General features: G+C 34.1%; 1 protein-coding gene across 2 annotated transcripts in view; it reads left to right on the forward strand.

The window, feature by feature from the left end:
• Positions 1 to 514: 514 nt before the first annotated feature.
• Positions 515 to 24,510, forward strand: part of LOC120432554 (lachesin-like) — a 126,812-nt gene continuing 102,816 nt past the window's right edge. For both annotated transcript variants that reach the window (XM_039597783.2, XM_052707800.1), the window contains exon 1: positions 515 to 1,221. The gene's annotated coding sequence lies outside the window, so the exon portion shown is untranslated. The remainder of the gene's footprint in view (positions 1,222 to 24,510) is intronic.

Consider the following 24,510-nt stretch of genomic DNA (forward strand, 5'->3'; position numbering starts at 1 on the left):
AATATGAGCCCAGTCGCACATTAATTTTTCAACAGCGGACCCTTCAATTCCCCGGCGGAATCCCGCGCTTTCCCAAAACGGCAGTCAACAGTGTCGCATGACAACAATGAGAATAACGACTCTTTGTGTTGCAGCGACATGTCACAGCACGTGAGAAAATTTTCGAATGAGAGCGCGAGAGGAGAGCGTGCAAACGGACGCACATGACATGCTTTGAGGAGCGTCGGAAAATTGCCGGTTTAAGAGAGCTAGCACGTGCCCCACGTGGCGGACTGGCTCTCTGTTATTGTTTTGCGTGCGACAAACAGAGAGTCGGAGAGAGCGGAAAAAAGTCGCACGTGGAGGGAATTTTCTCGTTTTTCTTTTGTTGTGGGAGAATTCTTTTCTGTAGCACGCGCGCGTACAATGATGGCCTGCGACAACTTTTTCTCCGAGTTTTTCCGGAAATGTTGCGTCGTCGTCGGCGATGGGGTCGGGATCTTCCTTTTTACGTTTGGTACTGTCCCTTTTTGCACTCAGTAGCGGTTGGGACGTTTCTCGGATTACACGCAGCGCAGTTCTTCGGGGGAGGTCAGTCGTTTTGGGAAGTTTTTAAGAGTGGTTTGTGTGTGACAAATGTGTTTGCCGGATTGACCGTTGGATTATTCGGTGTGTAGGCAGCTTAATTCCTCGAATTTACGAGGCCATTTTTTGTGGAGCCGGAGGATTCCCTCCCGGTCGGTGACATAAATATTTATACATTTCCCGAGGAAAACTCGACTGCGGTTAATGAAAGTTGACAAAGTGAGTGACGCATGGCTTAACGAAGGATACAGCAAATCGCTCACACATGGTGAAGTGTTAATCCCGGGCTTGATTTTTGACCCTGAATCAGCAGAGTGAAATTGTAAACCAGAAATTGCATTGAAATTTGCCCAACTGAAGCTGTAATTGAAAAAAACGCGGAAAAAAAGGCACAAAATAATGTCCGCAACGAGTGATTGAGTGAGCGAGCGATCTCGGTGAGCCGTTTTCACAAGTGAGACAAGCGCGAGGGGAAAATTTAAATTAAAAAAGGATTAAAGGATTAAAACAGTGCACTGGTGCGGAAAATTTGGTGTGTGTGGGTGTGCGAGTGCACCCCGATATCCCGATAAACGTGTCGGCCGATTTTTTTTTCATTTTCCACGGTTGTTGCAGAATTTTCATCGGTCAGGTGGAAGCAGGACGACCAGGAAAAGAGTGAGTTTTTTTTCTGTTTGTGTGTGTGTGTGTGTGCGGGAGGGCTTTGGAAAAGTCGCTTGATAATAATGAAACGAGCGAACCAAATTTTTGAAAAAAAAGTGAGATTCGGGTGAAATAATGATGCGCCCATGTTCGGCATCAGTTGTGTGCACAAAAAAAGACAAACAGACACAGATGATGGCTCAGCCAGAATAAAAGAGTCATTTTTCGTATGTGTGTGCAATTTTATCAACCCGGCTTGAATGTGTGTGCGAGGGCACACAATAGAGGTGGCTTTGGTGTGTGCGTGGGTGGAAAGTGTTTGAACAGGTGGTGGAATTTCAGGAATTTGTGTCAGTTTGAAACAATTATTTTTTCTTTGAATTGAATAATAACAAAGTATTTATTTATCGGGCACTACAAAAACATCCAGACCAATAATAAATTCAAGTGTTCCCTGCAAAACAACTTAACTGAAATAAAAGAATTCAAAAAATCTGTTTATGTTTTATAAATAAGTTTGTAGATTAAACAGTCCAGGCTACATAATCCGAAGGCCTCGGAAAAAATTCCTTTCGGATAATCGACCCACTGAGAATGTTGGCTCGAGCCTCGACTCGATTCAGGCTCGATCTCGAGTCAGATCGACTCGAGGCGTGAGCCAAAATTCTTAGTTGGGAATCACGAAAAAATGTATCATTTTAAATTTTTCGAGAATTTTTATCTTGCATGTTTTTTTTTAGTTTGATGAAACTTTGGATTTGCATTCCATACGTCAAGAAGAGTTAATTACCTTAATTAAATATTTTGAACTGTTTCAAAATTAATCCTTCGTGATTATCATTAAATACGGCATATTACTTGAAAATTGTGCTTTTTATTTAAAAAAAAGAGTCGAATTCGATTGAAATTTTTATTTTGCATCCAAAAATGTTTTTTTTTTCTTACCAGATAATAACCTATTTAAAAAAAAAATTGGTTGAGCCAGTTACATAGCCATATATGCATTTTATTGATATGTATGTATTTTTTCTCATTTTGGCAGCCATATCCTTTTTGAAATTTTCAATCCTTTTAAAACATGGGCACCGTCATTTATTTAAGCTCAATGACTCAAAACAAAACAAAGAAAGAATATCGATAACCGAGTCTTCAAACCTCATTTTTTTTATTTTTGGTCTTATTTATTAACTTTAAACTACGCTACAGCAATAAAGAATTTTTCAATCCAAGAAAGCGGTCAAAATGGCGGCAGAGCAATTCCAGCTTAAAACCGGAATTTTTTGGTACTTTTTACTCGATCCTCTCCGATTTCAATGAAACGCTTATGTAAGCCATTTTTGTGTATGTGGAGCCAGTTTCCCTCGGTAGTGACATTTGAGAAGGGCGTAAGTGTTTTCAATACACAGAAAAAAATCATGGTAATATTACATGTGGGAAGGGGTACATCGTTTATGTCAGAAAAAAGGTGTAATTTTACCTCTGGAAATGTGTAATTTTACCACTTTTCTGGTGTACTGTCACTTTTTCAGTCTAAATTGAGGTAAATTTCAATCATAAAAGAGGTAATATTCAACCTTGCAAAATTACAGCTTCCAAATAAACATTATTTTTTTCTGTGTATTTTTATAATTCAGAATTTGAATATTACTGTATCTCGAAGCCGTTGCATCGTATCAAAAAGTGGTTAAAAACAAACTTGCGGGAAATTCGATTGGCTTTTCGAAAAAAATACACTGAAAAAAACACACGACTTTATTAAGAATTTGTGATTTTTAAGTTAAAAGTCAAATTTGTAGGTGAGCCCACTACACAAAAAAAAATCATGGTAATATTACATCTGGGAAGGGGTACACCTTTTATGTCCGAAAAAAGGTGTAATTTTTCCTCTGGAAATGTGTAATTTTACCACTTTTCTGGTGTAATGTCACTTTTTCAGTCTAAATTGAGGTAAAATTACATCATAAAAGAGGTACTATTCAACCTTCCAAAATTACAGCTTCCAAATTTACATTATTTTTTTCTAATTATTGGACGCAAAAATTTTTCGACTTCATTTTTCGATGCAAAAATCAAATTTGCAATCAAAAAGTAATTCAGTGAAATTTTGATAAAGTACACCGTTTTCAAGTTAATGCCATTTTTAGATTACTTTTGTAAAAATAGTCGCAGTTTTTTTTTAATTAGTGCCCATGTTTGCCCACTCTTGAAAAAATATGTATGAAAAGCTGAGAAAATTCTCTATATTTTGCTTTTTTGAATTTTGTAGATGAGCAGTTCTCTACGGAATCGGTCTTTTTTCTTTAATTTTAATTTTTGTATTTTTTAATCCGGCTGAAACTTTTTTGGTGCCTTCGGTATGCTCAAAGAAGCCATTTTGCATCATTAGTTTGTCCATATAATTTTCCATACAAATTTGGCAGCTGTCCATACAAAAATGATATGTGAAAATTAAAAAATCTGTATCTTTTCAAGGAATTTTTTGATCGATTTGGTGTCTTCGGCAAAGTTGTAGGTATGGATATGGACTACACTGAAAAAAAAATGATACACGGTAAAAAAAAATTTGCTGATTTTTATTTTAACTTTTTGTCACTAAAACTTGATTTGCAAAAAAACACTATTTTTAATTTTTTTTATTTTTTGATATGTTTTAGAAGACATAAAATGCCAACTTTTCAGAAATTTCCAGAATGGGCAAAAAATCTTTGACCGAGTTATGATTTTTTGAATCAATACAGATTTTTAAAAAAAATCGAAATATTGGTCGCAAAAATTTTTCAACTTTATTTTTCGATGTAAAATCAAATTTGGAATCAAAAAGTACTTTAGTGAATTTTTGATAAAGTGCACCGTTTTCAAGTTATAACCATTTTTAGGTAACTTTTTTCAAAATAGTCGCAGTTTTTCATTTTTAAAAAATAGTGCCCATGTTTGCCCACCTTTGAAAAAAATATTTTTGAAAAGCTGAGAAAATTCTCTATATTTTGCATTATTGGACTTTGTTGATACGACCCTTAGTTGCTGAGATATTGCCATGCAAAGGTTAAAAAACAAGAAAATTGATGTTTTCTAAGTCTCACCCAAACAACCCACCATTTTCTAATGTCGATATCTCAGCAACTATAGGTCCGATTTACAATGTTAAAACATGAAACATTCGTGAAATTTTCCGATCTTTTCGATAAAAATATTTTCAAAATTTTAAAATCAAGACTAACATTTCAAACGGGCCAAACATTCAATATTACGCCCATTTGAAATGTTAGTCTTGATTTTAAATTTTTGAAAATATTTTTTTCGAAAAGATCGGAAAATTTCACGAATGTTTCATGTTTTAACATTGTAAATCGGACCTATAGTTGCTGAGATATCGACATTAGAAAATGGTGGGTTGTTTGGGTGAGACTCAGAAAACATCAATTTTCTTGTTTTTTAACCTTTGCATGGCAATATCTCAGCAACTAAGGGTCGTATCAATAAAGTCCAATAATGCAAAATATAGAAAATTGTCTCAGCTTTTCAAAAATATTTTTTCAAAGGTGGGCAAACATGGGCACTATTTTTGAAAAATGAAAAACTGCGACTATTTTGAAAAAAGTTACCTAAAAATGGTTATAACTTGAAAACGGTGCACTTTATCAAAAATTCACTAAAGTACTTTTTGATTGCAAATTCGATTTTACATCGAAAAATAAAGTTGAAAAATTTTTGCGACCAATATTTCGATTTTTTTTAAAAATCTGTATTGATTCAAAAAATCATAACTCGGTCAAAGATTTTTTGCCCATTCTGGAAATTTCTGAAAAGTTGGCATTTTATGTCTTCTAAAACATATCAAAAAATAAAAAAAATTAAAAATAGTGTTTTTTTGCAAATCAAGTTTTAGTGACAAAAAGTTAAATTAAAAATCACCAAATTTTTTTTTACCGTGTATCATTTTTTTTCAGTGTAGTCCATATCCATACCTACAACTTTGCCGAAGACACCAAATCGATCAAAAAATTCCTTGAAAAGATACAGATTTTTTAATTTTCACATATCATTTTTGTATGGACAGCTGCCAAATTTGTATGGAAAATTATATGGACAAACTAATGATGCAAAATGGCTTCTTTGGGCATACCGAAGGCACCAAAAAAGTTTCAGCCAGATTAAAAAATACAAAAAAAATCGAATGACCGAAATCTCAGAGAATTGCTCAGATACGACCCTTGGTTGCTTAAATATTGACATGCAAAGGTTTAAAATCAGAAAAATTGATGATTTCTTAGTCTCACCCAAACATGTCGATGTCGACTTCTCAGCAACTTATGGTCCAATTTTCAATGTTAAAATATGCAACATTCGTGAAATTTTTCGATCTTTTCGAAAACAATATATTTTCTTTAATCAAGGCGAACATTTCAAAAGGGCCAAATATTCAATATTACATCCACTTGGAATGTTTGTCCACAAATAAATAAAAGTAGTGTTTTTTGCAAATCAAGTGAAAAAAATTGAAATTAAAAATCATCAAAAAAAATTCACGCTGTATTATTTTTATTTTTTTTAGTGCAGTCCTTATCCATACCTACAGCTTTGCCCAAGACACCAAATCGATCAAATAATTTCTTTAAAAGATACAATTTGGAATATTCATTCATCATTTTTGTATGGACAGCTGCCAAATTTGTGTGTAAAGACATCAAAAAAGTTTCAGGCGGATTGAAAAATACAAAAATATTGAATAACCGAAATCTCAGAGAATTGCTCAATAAGGAAAAGCAAAAATGGAGGCTGCTAACAATACAAAAAACCGGCTTCGGATATCCATTTTCTTGATAATACTATCCAGATAAAAATCTGATTTTATAGCAAAATTTTGATATTCATTAAATTTAATCAAACCTTCAAGCTAAAAAGGACACGGAAAAAATGATTTCGCTAAGTTATGTCTTTCTCACATTACTGAGGAAATGCTTTAAAATTACTCGAAAATTTTCTGAACCGATTTGGATTGAATATAATGAATTTTGGCAAAGTATTCCAAAAGATATGCTTCAAACTATTCTGGCTTAAGTCCTAAAAACATGTTACAGGGTGATTTTTTAAAAAGGTTTTTCAAAGACCTTCTCAAGGAGCCTAAAATATTGAGATTCTGATAACCCTATCAAAAGCTATGAGCACTCAACTGATATTTTTGTCAATTTTTAAATGCGGGGTTTTATATATTTTGATGATAATTATGTTGGATAGATAATCAAAAGAAGAAAGACCGTTCAAATTTGTCAAAAAAATCGAAAATGTGACAACTCTATCAAAAGTTATAAGCACTGAAGTTAGAATAATACTATTTTAGACCTTTTAAACGAGTCCAATAGATGGAAGATCTATTAAAAAAAATAGTTTATGAAATAAGTTTAGAGAACGTATATTAGTTTTTTTTTTGAAAATAAACTTTTTTAAAAGATTTCAAGATTTTGGCAACATCCTTGTTCAACAACATAAAAATCACGTCGTGTTGCCAAAAATGGGATGTCGCTGTATATTAATGTGTGGAAGACACCAACCAACTGAAGAAATTATAGTAAAACTCCAAAAATAAACTCGATTGCATTCCCACGTCCCAAAACACGGCCCCGTCAGTGCATCATTTGCATGTTTTATGAACTGTGATGGTTCGCCGCTACCCCCTCTTCGAAAAAAGCTCTTGAACAGCCACCACCAGTCGCACGATGGCCCCGACGACGACCTGGCCGGAATAGCCTAGGACCCAGAGGATGCTACCGGCGCGGTGTATTCTCTTCTACATATAAATCAATACTCAAACAATGAACGGCACTCGGTTCATCGTTATGATTCAGTTGCATGTTCGTTATGTTTTTATCATTTTGGGGGGTTTTCTGGGGACGATTTTCCCACGACTACGGAGGTACACTTTTGGAGGTACTTTTCCTCGAAGACTTATTGAGACATTGCGCTGTCTGTTTGAATATTTATGATTTTTGGGGAACATTTATTTTTACTTGACTTTTGACGACGATGTTTTCATATGCAGATTTATGAAGAATTTATTTGAGCATAACCGAAACCAGTGATATTTTTTGTTAAATTCTGTGAAAATTCTGCTCTGAGTCGAGAATTTCCCGTGTCCCCTCATCAGACGCAGGGAAGAATTTAATTTTTCCAATGTGGCACGTTTTTCCCCAAAAAACGACATCAACTGCCCTGGGGGGTGCAAAAAAAAGCTTCAACAGTGGCAAATTTTTCATTGTAAATGTACACTTTTGTTACCTCCAGTTATGCCACCCCCTCACTGATGAGGGTGAGCATGGGGTTGAAATACAAAGTGTGTGTTTGTGTTGGTACTCATCGTGATGGAATGTGGCCCCCAAACATGGTTTGCATTCCGGCACGAACGTTCGTCGTGTTGTTTTTTTTCTTCTCACTTTTGGCCATTCTTTTGGTGCTGTTTCCACACGCAGCATCAGCAGCAGAAGTACGACAGCACTGTGTCAGATCGAACCAGTTGGCTTCAATTTTTGAAGTCCGGAGGACTTTTTTCTGGGGTAAAACTTGAAAGGTTGTTTGACGGTGTGGCAATTTGAGATGTTTTTCAAATATTCCCACTAGTTGTATTTTCAGTTATTTTTTAACGAATATCAAGTTTGTGTTCTAGAAAAAAACTTCAAAAAAATCTAATCAAACCCCACCGAAAGTGCTCATCAGCTGTGCAACCTTGTGACACGTTTTGCGTTGTGTGTAGGTGGGTAGTAGTATTTGGACCACTTTTTCAAACAAAACCAAAAAAACTGTAATTGCATCCCCATTGTGCACACTTTCTCTGTTAGAAGAGCACTGGACAGCAGCAGCAGCAGCGAGTAAAAACGTCACTTTGAATTTGGGTCGAATCAGGAATGAAAGCTGAAGGCGAAAAAGTTGCACACGTGCTCGTCCGTACAGTTTTGCCTCTGTTCTACGGTACTGAGTAGATACGGGCATAAAAACAAACCTAAAAGGACGAAAAATCGAACATTTTTCCGAGCAGCAACTGATGCAGCGATTTTGCATGGTGAGGAGTGAGTTATGTGAGTGCTAGCGCAGTGGGTGATGTGATAACTCAGTGCAATTTGAGATGTGCGATGTTCGACGGATCGGAACAAAAGTAGGTAGCAAGTTGAGATTGCGAGGGATTTTGCTTTAACCCTCATGAATTGTAAATTGAAAGGAAGGAAAATCCATCAATTATGCTTCCATCGAAAGTAAGATTACTCATCCAATCAAGATAATGTTCAGCTGATGCGTTATTGAAGAGATTGAATCGAGACTCTGATGTGTGACAATCTATTAAATTCTAACCATATCTGATTCAAAGTTTTCTTTATTTCTAATTCTTAATACTCATGTATGCATGGGTAGTCATCAATGAGACACTTTTGGTTTTCAACTTTCAACGATTTTTCTTTTTTTTTCATCAGCATGTTTTAATGAGCTTTTTGTTGCACTTTATTTCTAGCTACGGGTAGACACCAATGCTATGCTATGCTATGCTTTTTGTTGCACTTTATTTCTTTTAGGGTGTTCCAACATTGACCTAAATATGAGATCGATCCGACATCTACAGCCAGAGTTATTCAACTGTCTCATTGTAGACGCATTTGGCAGGAACAATGGGACAGCTGGGGAACAATGAGACACTCTACGAAAATCAATACTTTTCTAGTAAAACATCATGTTTTTGTATTTTTCCATTACAGGTGACTTGCCTTGAACATTATAGAGCAATTTTGCCAACATGAAACTTTAATTAACAAAAGTTATACTAAAAAGTATTTAAATTTTGTAAAATCCATACATTTATACATTTATACTTCGTATGTTTGGGTAAATGACATAAAAAATCTATAAATATGCCAAAAATCACATTCGATTCATGTTTTGAAATTTACATGGATTTTTAAATGTTTAAAGGAGAAAAATCAAAGTGTCTAATTGTTACCCATGGGCTAAAATGAGTGGGGAACAATGAGACAGCCCTGGATTATGGGTATATTCTAAATTTTGGTCAAACCTATTGAAAGGACATTGTAGCCAAACTCAATCCCTATGAAACGTCGAAAAAAAATTGAAGAAATATTAGTTTTGGTGTAAATGTCAGCCTACGAGCGAAAAAGTATTTTTTGTCCATAATTTACTTATACACCCCAAAATCAAACATTTATAAATAACTTTTCAAGGGAGCGTCCATAACCAAAGCCACTATTATAGCAGTCGTGTATCCAGTAGATACACCTTTTCCCCAAATATGAGCCTGATTGGTTGAAACTACGACTTGTGAGAGCCATTTTTTCATTGTTCCCCGTGTCTCATTGATGACTACTCTACCCTATGGAAAAATAATCCAAGAAAATCTCAATTTTTGGACCAATCAAAAACGGCGTAGGTCACCCTGAGAGCCACAAAAATACGGTTCTCATTATTTCGGCCAAGAAACCCCCAGTCCAATCTTAGCCCGATCGGACAACTTTTTTTTTAGAATCATGCTGTTTTAGTGGGGAATTGCAGTGTAGTTTCGTCAAGATATTTCTTGATAGTGATTTTGAGTAGGCTGGAAATTCAAAGTTCATTTACGAGTGCCACAGTATTTCGAGACTGGAAGGACCAAATTGGCTGAAATTTTGGGTGAAGATTTTAAAAATTTGTTTCGTGTGCACGATGATGCCGATTTTTTTTTATTTTAATTGAAAATAAATTAAATTTAATCTAATCTAATCAGACCCTAGCGCAGCCAATCTTTCGAAGGGATCCTGGAGAGTGCCTTAGGTTAGATGACGCATAGCACTCTTCTTGTCATTTATTAACATTTGTAGTGTGCCATTAAAATGCATTGAATGCATTGAAACATCACAAGCAACTCGCTCTCTGTAACAGTATTCCTAATTCCAGTCCAAGCTTACCAAGTCGTCATGGCCTAGTGGTTAGCATTTTTGCTTACCAATCCAAAGGACGGGGGATCGAACGCCGCCTCAAGCGACTTTGATTTTTCGTTCATATGCATCATTTCAAATTATGTGTACTTAACTTTCTCGTTGGGAGCAGATGGGAATCGAACCCAGAACCATTCGCTTACAAAGCGAACACCGTAGCCAGTCAGCCACGGCCGCTCCTTTAATTTCAATTGAAAATAAATTAAGAAAATAAAATCCCACCCCAAACCCAATGTCACCCCAGCGGATGATAATATAAATGAAAAAATTTTCAAGAGCTAAATTAGACACATTGCAAATTTGGATGGACATTGGATGCGCCATTTGCTTACATCAAATGGCAGAGCCTCCGACAAATTGGTCTGAGGAAATTGCCATTTTAGTTTGGGTGTGTCATCTCTCAGTTATTTTTGTGTCATATCTCAGTTATTTTTTTATTAATTGACACCAAATTTAAATTTCGATCAGTGAAAAGGTCGAATTGAAATGTGAGTTCGTACCAGCGCTAAGAAATCTACACAATTTTCATTTATGCTTTGCTTTAACGTTGATTACGGAAACTAAGATGTAAATAATAAATTTAGCTAAAATATGTAAATAATACCATACCATACCATCAACAACAACAATAAATAAAAATAACTGAATACATTTTTGGTGTTACAGTCAAGACTCGACAGTGTAAAACCTTGAAAAATTTCCCTTGGGTAAGACCAATGCAAATATTTTTCAAAAATTTTGTTTAATTTTTTTTGGGTTGAGGGGCAAGGAAATTAAACATAAAAATAATTGAATAACAAGCCCCAGTTTCTGCATTTCAGTGAAAAAAAAGTTTGAAAATGTTGTTTTGCAATTAACAGTTTAAAAAATGTAAGCTTGTTGCAGTACTGTACATTGAAAACCAACTAAAATTTAAAAAAAATTGTCACTATTCTGGTTTAATGACGCTTTTTCAGTCTAAATTGAGGAAAAATTACATCATTAAAGAGGTTATATTCAAACTTCCAAAATTACATCTTCCAAATTTACACAATTTTTTTCTGTGCTGATTTTTGAAAATTCGTAACGAAAATTTGGTAAATATCAATGAATTGATAAAAACAAATCCTTTTACATATGAACCTTACTGTGGTCCCAAAATTCCAAATTTGTAAAAGAGAAGCAAGATTTAATTTGATTTGATGTGCTCAAATAAGCGTTTTAGAATGTTTTACAGTTATTTTTACAATTGGAAGTTTAAATTTCAGTAAAAAAATGGGGTGGGAGGAAGGTTTTTTCGGTTCGACAAAAACTTAAAATAAAAGTTGCAATGGCTCACTAGGCTTATTGCAGAAAGTTGGTTTAAATAATCCTTGGTTTGCAATGCTAAGCTATTGGATTTTTTTAACGGCAAACAAGTTCTGCTATAAAAAAAATATTTAAAAACATTTTTTTTTGTTTTAAAGAATAAAATTTTTCAATATTAACAGTGACCAATCGAATAAATAGGTTATTGAAAATATCGCAATTTGCGACGAAATACTTTTTTTGTACTTTTTTTTTCTAATGTATACGGTTCCTTTCGCGGTTGGTAACTCAATATGAATTTTTCAATTAATTTATTGTTGGTAATTTATTCTATGAACAATTTGATTAATTTCACAAAATGTAATGTGTACAGTCAAGACGTGATTATCAGAAGATTCGATAAGCTGAAGTACGATTACCCGATGTTTTGCATGAGACTTCGGATAATTGAATCACGAACACGAGTGGGTTTTTTTTTAACTATAAACATAAAATCCAAGTTCTGCAATCCCATTTTAGTATGATTGGAATAGTTAATTGACCATTTAATTTCAAAATGCATTTTTTAGATATTTCAAAACCGCAATTTTGACATTTATCTTAGATTTTAAAATTCAAAATCCCTTTTGAATAATTTTAAACTATATAAGGGGTCATACCTAAGCTCGACATAAAAGGGCATGGACATTTTTTCATGATTCGATTATCCGAAGTTGAATTTTGCAAGGCATCAAAACAATCTTGCGAATTATTTTTCAAGAAGAAATGGAGTGAAATTATTCATTTATTTCACACAACATACGTCCCCATTCCTCTTATCGCTCGTAATTTATCACAAATAAATCGAAACATCAGAACCACCCCTTTAGGTGAACCATTCATCTTCCATTTGGCTCACGGCCTTCCCACCACCCTCGGTGACTCCCTCCGGTGACATTTGGCGCTGTCCTACCGAAAAATTGTACAATTGGCTTCCGCTCCAACTGACGGCGAATTTTCCCAATCCTCTCGGGTGTGACACATCGAACGGCGCTTTTCGTTTTCGGACTATGATACACCATCTCTCTCTCTCTCTTTGCTCGTTCATGAATATTAATGAAAAACGGTTCGTGTTGCTTCCAATTGAACATGGGTGGTTGGGTGGGTGGTGGCTGCCGGATCAACTGTAATGTTTATTGAAAAAAGTGTGTGAACTTTTTTGCTGCTCTCAACTCCTTCCACATTTTTGTTCGTTTTTGTTCCCCAAACAAGAGAAAGGACCCTGTTTTGCTGCGTCATCAATCATTCGCACAGTCGTTCCGGCGGCGATGGGAATTTCCGAATGGATTTCGAAATTGTGACGAAATCCTTGGGAGAAATGATAAATCATGGACGTGATTCATAACCAAACGACAAGGGCTGATCGATTCGTTTTTCTGTGTCGGGAAAGCACTGATTGACAGCCGAAATCCTTTTAGTCTAAATTTGACATTCTTAGTGAGGGTTGTGTCTGTTGAAGTGTCTTCAAGAAAGACAAAGAAACTTTCAACAATTAAATCAGTCAGCATTAAAATATCTGATGTTCTTGCCACAAGTTCACGAAGATCCTCTTAGAATGATTATAGCTTGTTTTACTAAAAATTAAAAAGAAAAACGTCAGAAATTTGCCGAGCATCTTCTCGTAAAACTTTCTCGAAAGCTCTCCATACCCAACATCCGATTGCAGCACCAGAACAGATTCATATTCACCATAAAAAAGGAGCAACTTCCACTTCCAATCACGCTCCAGTTATACTCGATGAATACCGTCAGAGGAACTTGTTCGTTCCACAAATGAACTACCACCAAGCCGGATCGCACTTTTTGTGTACTTTTCGAAAGCACACACAAAAAAAAAATACCTCTAAAAAGGAAAGACTTTTTAAGAACTCTCTTCCCGATCATCATCATCATCAGGGTTGTGGTGTCGTTTGTGAGAGGGAAAACCGCACTTTTGGGTGGCAAAACTTTCCATCTTGTCAGACATTTTTCGCACGAAAGTTTTTGCCGAGCCCGAACAAAACTTTTCACCTCAACGAATGTCTGACTGTTTGTGTGAGTGCGCAAATGTATAATAGTGGAGCTCATTTCTTAGCCAAAGTTGGAGCTTTTTTCTTTCTTTTGCATGCTCTTTAGTAAAAATGGCTTTCATGTGTGAAAAAGATTACTTTCTTCCTGGTGCTGCCGCATCAGCAGATCTGGAAAGTTTATCGCACACAGACCACATAATGGAGGGAGAAAAGCGGAGCTTTTTGGGGATGTTTCAACTTTAGATTCCATTTGGAATGCCCTGGTTTGAAGATGTTTGGGAAAGGAAAAGGAGCAGATCTACCGCAGCTTGGTTTCGGGCAACCAAATCGAATTTCAGCTCGTATTTAATTACGGTAAGCCAGATGTGTATCGTTAGGGAAAGCACAACTTGGAGGTGGAATTTCAGGAAATTGCTTTGGAATTGAAAATCAAAATCTGATGAGTTGCCCTACGACTGCGAAGAATATTTAAATCCATTACAATATTTTCGCCGTCAAGATCTTCTATTCAACTTGATGTCAACCCAGAGCACCCTCAAAACAATCATCCATGACTGATGGCTCACTCTTCTTCTTGACTCTTCACGCTCGATATCGGCCTTAAAAGTCTTCCATTTATCAAATCCTCTCCACGCATCAATCACATCAGCAAAGCATGACAATTTACCATATCGTTTCCGATTTTTCAAGAAATTGTCCTTCCTACTCCCCTCTCCATCCCATGTTACACAAACATTAGTCCGAGTGTTTTGCTTCCGAGGTGCCACGTGGCCCACCACCAGCAGCGTATCGCCACGTGCACACTTTTTAAATCGCTTTCAAGTGCGAGCCACTTGGCAAGTTGACCTGCCCCCACCCCATCCAGTGCTAAAGTCTAAAGTGCTGCAAGTTGCAACAACAACACCCATAAAAACAAAGTTTTGCTTCGCTCGACGAGTGTTTTGTTGTGCACACGAACGGCGACACTGTTGCAAGCAAGAGAGAGTGTTGAAGAGGCTTCTGTTTTCAAGGGTGGCAGGGTGGGGTGGGAGGAAGTGACAACAGTCAGCAGGGATGCCAGATACACAGATTTGTCTGTGTTTCACAGACATTTGAGCTCGTGTCAGACATTTTTTGAGGTACACAGACTTTTTAAGAACTTCATTAAATTGTTATTTTGTTAAAATATCAATCGAAACTTATTTCGTTAGTCTTCAAATGCTTAAAAACACAATTTTTGATAGATTTCTATGACTGTAAATTGATTTATTTGAATTTTAGACAAAGACACAGACATACACAGACTTTTTCACAGACATTTTAAAAAATCATCTGGCATCCCTGACAGTCAGGGTCCTGGAAACGCACACATGAATTCATTATTCATAACGCGACGCTGCTACGGCATGTTGCAGCAGGAAGTACAGCAGGAAGGCAAGATTTCACCAGACTTGGAGGAACTCCTGCAGTGCAGCAGTCGTCAAAGTGGAGGGCAAACTGCTGTGACACTAAGAAAATTGAGTAATTAGCAAATGTGTTTTGAAAGTCTTTTCAATGTGATGACAGTGTTAATTATTGATTATTTTTAACTTTTACTTTAGTATCAAAACACAGATATTGATCTGTCTAAGGGCTGACTATATTTTTGAAATTAATGTTAAACGAATGATTGGATAATTTCACTAAGATTCCTGTGTTTCTGTAACCTTGTGTAACGCGATGATGTTAGTTGAAAATTGTAAGTTAATTGATATACATTTAATTTTGTTTATGAATTTCAGTTCTTTGACAGCTGAGAACATAATCTATGCAACTTTACTTTAAAAAACACATTTTTGTTTTTACACAAACTAAACCTTAAGTTACACATAAAATAAATGTACTTTATTAAAAAAAATGAAACACTTCCCCGATTGCAAATTTCATGCAACCCTTAAGAAATATTTTTTAAGATAAAAAATGAGGGAGCATTTTGAATAAAAATAAGGCCGTTGCAAATATTTTTCAAAGTTTATGTCACCCTCCCTTCAGAATCGGTTTGAAAAATCAGAGGGCAAAAAATATGTTATCAAAAAACTTCTAAAGTTTTAAAGGAAATAGAAGTCTAACCAACTGAAACAATTAGAAATGCATTGTTCTGCGTTTGAAATCATATTTAGCATGTATGGAAACAAACAAAAAATATTTTCAATTTTTTTAGAATTCCACATGTTTTTTTTTCGGCGAAAAAAAAATCGTCAATACTATCAATATTTTTAAACTAATGGTTTCAAAACAACTGGGCAGGTGTAAAATGGACTTTAAAATACTTTTTTCAATCAAATGTTAAGGCCATGGCTTATTTTATTTATTTTTCTAGCAGAAACAAACATAAACTAAACAAGATTATTGCAAATAAAAATACTAAAAATGAAACAAGAAAAACATAAAACTACAGAAATAAAGTTTTTCGTAGAAAAAAAAATACTCTAAATGACCTCTCTTGGACCTCTCTTTTACACGATAAATTTAAAAATTATCGCAAAAATATTTGTGGGCTAGAATAATAAAATTCAATTTTTATTATTAAATCAGTCCAAAAATTTGCCCATCGATTGTTATTATGGCCATTTTTGTCAAGAATACGATGATTTTGGGACATATTTTGAAAAGAAAAAAAGTTTTTTATAAAATTAATCATAAAAAAATTAATAAGTGTAATTAAAAGCTATTCAAACTTATTAAGTGAAAAGATGTTATTTAGATGTAGAAAATCTCAAGATTTTATAATGCAGAGCATTTATTGAATCCACTAAAAGATGATTTCCATTCACTCCTGAAAGTTTCATGAAGATATTTACTCACTTCAGTAAGAGTCGATCAAGGCTCCCAATTTTGCATAGCAAAATGTCAAACTTTGTGAGTGTATTTCTCTATCCCGAGATAAGAAGGACCAAACTAGCATGACGAAGCAATTTTTTTTTAATTTGGTTAAATAAAAAGTACTTAAATCAAACTTTAATCATTAAAAGTTTTTTTTACATTAAAAAACATGAAAATATTTTAAAATTTAAATTATTATTTTTTCCGAATTAAAATTGAACAAATCTTTAAAAAAAAATTCTTTCAATCGATGCAGAAATGTTAAACCATCATTTTTAAAATAAAATGCATATTTATATTGAACATTAATTCAAATTGGTTTGGAAGAATATAAATTTAAAAAAATAATAGCATAAACGTCTAAACTGTACTCTTTTTATGTTTTTCTGCATATCTTTTTATTTGAATTAAAACTGTTTAGTATCCATGAATCCCATTGTCAAAAGAAGTCACTTTGCATCATTACTACACAGTAAAAAAATGTGTAAATTTGGATGGTGTAATTATGTAAGGTTGAATATTACCTCTTTTATGATGTAATTTTACCTCAATTCAGACTGAAAAAGCAACAATAGAACAGAAAAGTGGTAAAATTACACATTTTCAGAGGTTAAATTACACATTTTGTCTGACATAAAAGATGTAATATTACCATGATTTTTGTTTCTGTGTAAATGAGTATGTGAATATATGAAATTTTATATATTGAGAAGGGATTTTCTGATCGATTTGGTGTCTTCGGCAAAAGATTAGAGCTTTCCGGAAACATGAAAAAACGATGTTTTTAATATTTTTTTTCACTTAAGGGTGCACAGAAACTAAGGAAGTTGTTGTCTTCTTATACCTAAATTGTCAAACTTACGGACCCAATCCAACAAAAAAATCTTATTGTCTGATGTGAATAGTCAAACTTTGTTGTAAATTATTTGGTAGACTGTACTTTAGGGGATGAATAAAAAATTATATCGATAGATCCCGTAGTTTTGAATATTCTAAAATTTCTGTTATATGATTTTTTGAAAATATATATTTATCTGAACATAAAAATTATAAAACATTATTTATCAAAGCAAATTCGAATTTGCAATCGATAAAAAATCTCAAATTTTTCTGGCATACATTTTCAATTTCTTTTCGTTTCTTTTGTTTTTTTTTTTTGCATTTTGAAATTAGAAAAGAAAGCACCCTGAAAAACATATTTTTAAAATGCTATGAATTTTCCTTCAACCCGGGCAGTTAGTCACCTAAAAAGCTTATAATTTGCAAATGACGATGTCTCGGAAACTATTGTTGCATTTGTGAATGTTTAATTTTTAATCGTTTCAATACAAATAATTTATGTTTTTCTCATTTGTTTCGAAAGGATATTTTTTTGTTAATATGCTTCCAAAAAGAATAATAAGCGGAACGCCTCTTAAAAAATAATAGACGGAAAATAAGAATTTCAACAAAACTACATTCAAAACACATAAATTGATGTATCAGTACCGATTTGTACTGATTTGCACTTTTCAATGAATACTGGTTTTGAAAATAGATTGAAAGCAAGCAATATACATATACAAATTGAATCTTTGAAGTGGATATTTCAAGTTACAAGAAGGTTCATTTTAACAAAAAATATGTGAAGTTTTTTGTTCGAAAGCTCGTATGATTCAAAACACTAGCGTGCCCAGATCCTCATGGAAGGTGGGGCAACAATACGAGCGTTTTGAAAATTTCGTCGTTTATGGACACCCCCTTAGCACTTTTAAAACAAATTTCTGAGGATAGTGGGGCAACTGCCCCATGTTGCCCCACCCTGTGCACGCTAGTGATTCAAAATCTTTTTTTTGTTGGACCCATGAAGGAAAACTTTGTTTAATAAAAAAATGTGTAAAATTTCATGAGGAAACCAACAGAAAAAAAGTTTAAAAAAAATTAAGTCAGATGCATTTGTCAATCAAAGCGACATTCACAATTTAAATAACATTACAAATATTTGAAAATTTGATTTAAATTTCACAGTAAATAAGTGTAATAAAAAAATATTTAAAAAAACTAACTGTGTTTCCAACCCGAGTACTGAAGAAAAACTCTACAGGCCCGACTGGAGCAGCAGCTTATTCACACGTTGCTGTTTTTCCTTGTGCTAGCATCTCGTTCCTTCCGCTGCCGCATGCCATCGTATCGATGCAGCTTACCAGCTAGTAGGTACGTGCAAGAGAAAGTGCTGTCTCCCACATTGCAAATAGCGTTATCAACTTAGAGCAATTAATTTTCACACTTTGGCATGGGATAGGGTCATCAGACTGTTTTGCCGGTTTTCCGTTTGAAATTATGTCTCTAACAAACTTTAAGTTCAAATAAAAATTAATTTTCAAAAAAGAAGACCTTCAAGCTGGCAACCCTATTGTAGAATGCCACCATGCAGTTCAAACAAGCAAACACTGCACTACTGTTAACCTTGTTGGGCATAAAATCTTCTTCTCTGCTTCTTCAGAACCGGCTGAAGTAGGGCAGGACATAATATAAACATGGCATTCTCTAGTCACCGACATCGGAACATGCCGGAAAAACGAGACACTAATAGACCCATAAACACTGGAAAGTTGACAGAGGTTAGAGACACTTGACCCGGAACTGTGACCTGAACTATTTTTTATTTTCCCTCAGACCAAAAATTAACAAACAAACCTACCTTTAAACGTTCACTTTCTACAGCAACGAACCTAATTGCATTGTGAGCCCGGCCCGAGCCCAGTCAATATTTGACACCGGCGGTGTGTGTGTGAGTGAAAATGGCACTTTTCCAACCGACGGATCCAAACACGCATCGATTTGACCCAACGTCGTCCCACCAGACGTCCCATCTGCCAAACCCGTGATTCCTCTCTGTCCAATCACACCGCCACGAAACCTCCGGAAAGTTTACGCTTCGTTGGAGTGATTTTTCAAACGCCCAACCTGGCGCACAACCCATGCGGCAGACTTCATGGGGTTGGGAAAGTGCATCCATGCCCGGTGGGAGGTGGGAAGTAGGGCTAATGATGGAAAAGATTTTGTTGAAATTTAAGGTATTCAAATGATAAATTCGTTTAAAAAAAATAAAATATCATCGAATTTTACTAAGAATATTCAAATTAAAATGCCTTCTAGCTATCAAAATAAGATACTTAAGTCATCGTTCATTCGTCCATACAAGTTACCTTTAACATTTTAAGGGTGGTCTTACAAGAAATGGTTTGTAAATGTTCAAAAATCTGTATTTTGAGAAGAAATTTTTGATAGGTAGGTAAAGATATGGAAAAAAGTTACTCTTAATAAAAACATCTTTAGTAATTTTGTAATTTGTACTGTTATATTATTTTATAATCTGAAATCTTAAAAAAAAAATTAAGTTGGCCATGTGAAAAAGATTCTATTGACCATACAAAAATTATAGGCTAGCTTTGAAATTTTATCTTTGGGTCATAAATGACCATCATGTCCGAAAGGGTTAAGGTATATTGTAGGTAACAAAAACTGCAATATTTTGCACAAAAAGATCATGAAATAATTGCCAAGCAATATATTTATTGAAAACAAGTGATTGTGTCAAAAAATTATTAATGGTCAAAAAACAAGACCGACTATGGTTTTACAATAAGAAATCTAATTTTTAAGTAAAACTAATTTTACAAACTATCCCATAAACTGCATATTTTTAATACTATAACCACCTACTGAACAGTTTTTTTTTCGGTAATTTTCTTTTCCCATAATCAGAAGGTCTTTTTCTTCGAATGTTTTTAATATTTTTTTCGCATTTATTTTGTTCAGTGTCCATGCATTCCCCTTGTCAAAAGAATTCGCTTTGCATCATTACAATATGGGTATGTAAATTTATGAAATTTTGTATATTGAGAAGGAATTTTCTGACACCAAGTCTTGGGCAAAGTTTTAGGTAATGATTAGGACTTAGGATTATTTCATTTAATATATTTTTTCATTTCAAATACATATTTAATAACGATGATGCAAAATCTTGTTTAAGAGATTTAAGTTTTCAAATAAATCATTTTTTTTTTGTAAAATATCGAAAATCTAAACACATACATTATTAAAAATCATGTTGAAAAGAAAAATCTAATTAGCAATCGAATAACATTTTGCATTTCTTTTATGATAAAATGTACCTTTTTGAAGTTATAGCGATATTGAGGAATGAATTATTTTCGATGTCTTTTGTTTTACTACTTGAAAGAAAAGCACCATGAAAAGACATATTTTTCAAATGTTGGGGAAAAGATTTCCTACAATTTTATCTATGAGACTTTGAAATTCGGGCAATAAGTTTCTGAGATGAAACAATTCGAATCGATGAAAATTATTTTCAACCGACATTATCTTGGAAACTAGTGGTCCGATACAAAACAAAGGCAAAAAAAAAATAACTTTTGTTAAATATTTTGATCTTTTGAATACAATTCTTTCAAATAAAATTTTCAAAAAATATTTTGTATCGGCTTCCAAAAAATGAAAATTGGACAATAGTAATTGAGACGACGCCTTTTGAAGAAAAATAAACAGATAAATTAGAATTGCGACAAAAATAATGCAATATACAGGTAATAAATAATATGTCAACAATTTGTACCGATTATCAATTTTAATGTTTTTTCCGATTTTGAAAATGATAACAAAAGGTCAACATTAAGTTGGAAAAAAGTTTTTTTTAATTGTTGGAAGCTTTAAAAAAAACAAACTAAAATCTTAAAATTGATATTTTTAGTTACATAAATCTGTTGATTTTTTCATAAATTTTGTGATATTTTTTATTCAAAAGCTCAATTGATCTAAAATATATTTATTTTGTTGGTCCCGTGAAGGATATTTTTTTTTCGATTTCTGAAAAAAAAATCAGTCAGACTCTTTCATTAAAACACAATCGAAACGACATTCAAAATTTGAATGTGGTTTTTGCGATTTTTGATAGTAATTTTTCAAACTCGAATCAATTTTCACCTAAAGGAACCATCCATAAACCACGTGGACACTTTAGGGGGGGGGGGGGGGGGTATGGCGATTGTCCACGATCCATAGAAAAAAGATTTTGTTTGTATGGACAATTGTCCACGAAGGGGGGGGGGGTAACAGATTCCCAAAAAGTGTCCACGTGGTTTATGGATGGTCCCAAAGTTAACACATCACAATTCTTCTGCTATCGGGGAAGCTAAAATTTAGCTATCTTTTGGACCGTTTTTAAATAGCTAGGATATTCTTCAAATGTCTAAATCTTAAAACGTTTTTTTTCTGAAAAAAAATGATTGTAAAAAATTTAATTTTCATTGTTTGATTTTTTTAACACGCAAACAAAACCTTCTAAGAAAGAAAAAATCAAAATTAATTCGTGATAGGTTTTTTTTGTCTAAAACACTAGATGTGAACCACCCTAATATTCATCAGAACCAAAGGATTACCAATTCCAATTAAAGCACCTTCTCTGAAAATACAAGTTCTATGTGTTTTAGCAATTTGTAATAAAATAATTTCCAAGACAGTGTTTCTTAACTGGTGAGGAATTCCCCCCTTGGGGAGGAATTTGACCCTTCTTGGGGGGAATGAGGATGCCAGAAGAATCCAGTGCTCAAATGTTTTAAAATGTTTTTTTTTTAATTATTATTTTTTAATTTGAGAAAGTACCTGATTCTTTGAATGCCTCATTACAATAATTTTCAACCTTTCGAATTTTTATGATATTTTGGATTTCATCTTTGAATGTGTAGATTTTAATGGCAAAAACAAAAAGTATAAAAAATGACTACTGAAAAAAATGGAATGAAAATGAACTGTACAACAAACGAATTGGAAATAAAATAAGGTTTTTTTAAATAATTTTTTGGCATAAATATGTCCTTAAAAACAAACAAGTAATAAATATTTGTTGAGTTATTTTAACATTAGTCTTTTTGGCAGTTGATATTTTTAATATATTTTTTTTGCTTTATTTTTGTATTTTCTCGAATAGTTGAAACGGGTTTTATTAAGTCATTTTATTTGAATTTTCTTATTGGATGAAACTTGAGCAACACTGAAATATTTTTGTTCAAGTTTTTGAATATGAGCCGTACTCAATTCAAAATTCATGTGAGTTTTCACATTCTGAGAAAATTAAAATATTTTAATGTTTTGAATTAAAACGATATCATCACTACAGTATCAACAATTGTTTCTATGATTTTCAAATTTGAAGCATTAATTTTTGAGATTTGATTAATGATTAAGTTTTCAAAATTCATTGTTTTAAATTTTTATTTTTTTTTTTTAAATAAATTTTCAAAAGAACCTTTGAGTCATGGGTTTTCTATGCAGATTGGATTTTTTGAAAATTTCATAGAGACTTGTAAATTGATGCAAAAGTACATAAAACTTCTACAAACATTACAGTCTAAATTTTGATATGTGTGCATTGATACTGGGTCTCGTGGCGCAGGGGTAGCGGCTTCGGCTGCCGATCCCGATGATGCTATGAGACGCGGGTTCGATTCCCGCCTTATCCACTGAGCTTCTATCGGATGGTGAAGTAAAACGTCGGTCCCGGTTTCTCCTGTCTCGTCAGAGGCGCTGGAGCAGAAATCCCACGTTAGAGGAAGGCCATGCCCCGGGGGGCGTAGTGCCAATAGTTTCGTTTTTTTTTTTTTGCATTGATACTGATTTGTTGAAAATCAAAAGGGAGGAATGAGGTTCTTGAAAACTAGTAAAGGGGGGATGAAACTTATAAGGTTGAGAACCACTGTTCAAAGAGGTTTATTTTTTGCATAAAATCGTTATTAAATTAGGGTGAAACGGGACGCCACTTCTTGGAAAATTTTCGTTCAACTTAAAACAATTTCTGAACTCGACAAACTACTTGCTATTGCCCAATTTAGCGTCTGCAAAAAAAGCAGAACTTCGCAAGTTAATAAAGCGCTGCCTTCCCGTTTCCCCTTAAACATTTTTAGAAAAGCATCCCAAAAAGTGTTAATAAAAAACACGAGCCTATTAAAAAATTCAGACATTGATTTCGAATGAACCAAAATCACTGCGTTTCTTTTTATTTTAAAATTATGCAGAATATTTTTTTTTCATTTTAACGAAATACATTTTATTTAAGCCTCTAGACATACTTTTTGATTCTGAATTTGGTTTGCATCTTTAAATTATTTTCTGGTATTTTTTAAAAGTCACTAAGTTTTCAAAAACATTACTCTGTCAAAAATTAACAATTTGTCCGTCGTTAACAATATCTACATTTTTTTACATTATGTGTTAAATTAAAAGAAAAACTGGACAATATAAATTTTAAGAGATAAAGTGGATTTAAAATTTGTTCATTTGTTTAAAGACTACAACTAGTTTTCTTTGAATTTTTGGAAATCAAATATGATCAAAATCAATTTTCACCAAAAAAAACTTCTTCACTTTCTGCGTCAAATCACCTATTCACTGCATTCGATCTGCTCACCCTGAACGCACACACTGCCATAGGTGCGACTGCCGGAATTCACATCCCTAAAGCTCACTGAAGCCTCAAAACAGAGCTTCCTGCTCGCTCGCACCACCAGCACAGTGCAGGGTCGCTTCAGGCTGAGTTGGGTTGTGGAGGTGGAGTTTTCCCCCAAACACTTTTTGTTTCCCGAGCACAAAAGCTTCGTTCGCTTCTGATGTTTGTCTGTTTGACAAGGTTTCACACACTGCGTCATTCGTTCTTTTTTTTTGTTGTTTATGACTGACTGTCAGCTTCTGACGCTGGTTAAAAGTGCTGGGTTCGAAACTTGACAAAAAAAAGGATTCAATCGAAGAGAAACTCCCAAATTTAACGAACCGTGCGAATCGAATCGACAATTGGTGAGTCGTTTTCGGCACAAACTCTCTCTTCAATCGTTGGCCCTTGTCAATAGGGTTGGGTGAAGGACCTGTCAGTTTCACGTTGATGCCACCGAAACAGGTGCATCGCGCGGAGAGTGATTGGCTGCTGGCAGCACTGATGCTGCGGGAAGTTTTCTGGGAAGAGTTTTTCAACCTCGCAAGTGGATCGATTTTTGGAGGGCGAAAGCTCGCTCAGCTGAAAATATGCGATGCTGATGCCACTGGCTAGTTGGGTGGATATTTGCGTTAATTAATTCTGGAAAACTTTAAGGTCCAGTTGGTAGATTAGCGGA

The sequence above is a fragment of the Culex pipiens genome, chromosome 2 (assembly GCF_016801865.2).
Source record: "Culex pipiens pallens isolate TS chromosome 2, TS_CPP_V2, whole genome shotgun sequence".
NCBI lineage: Eukaryota > Metazoa > Arthropoda > Insecta > Diptera > Culicidae > Culex > Culex pipiens.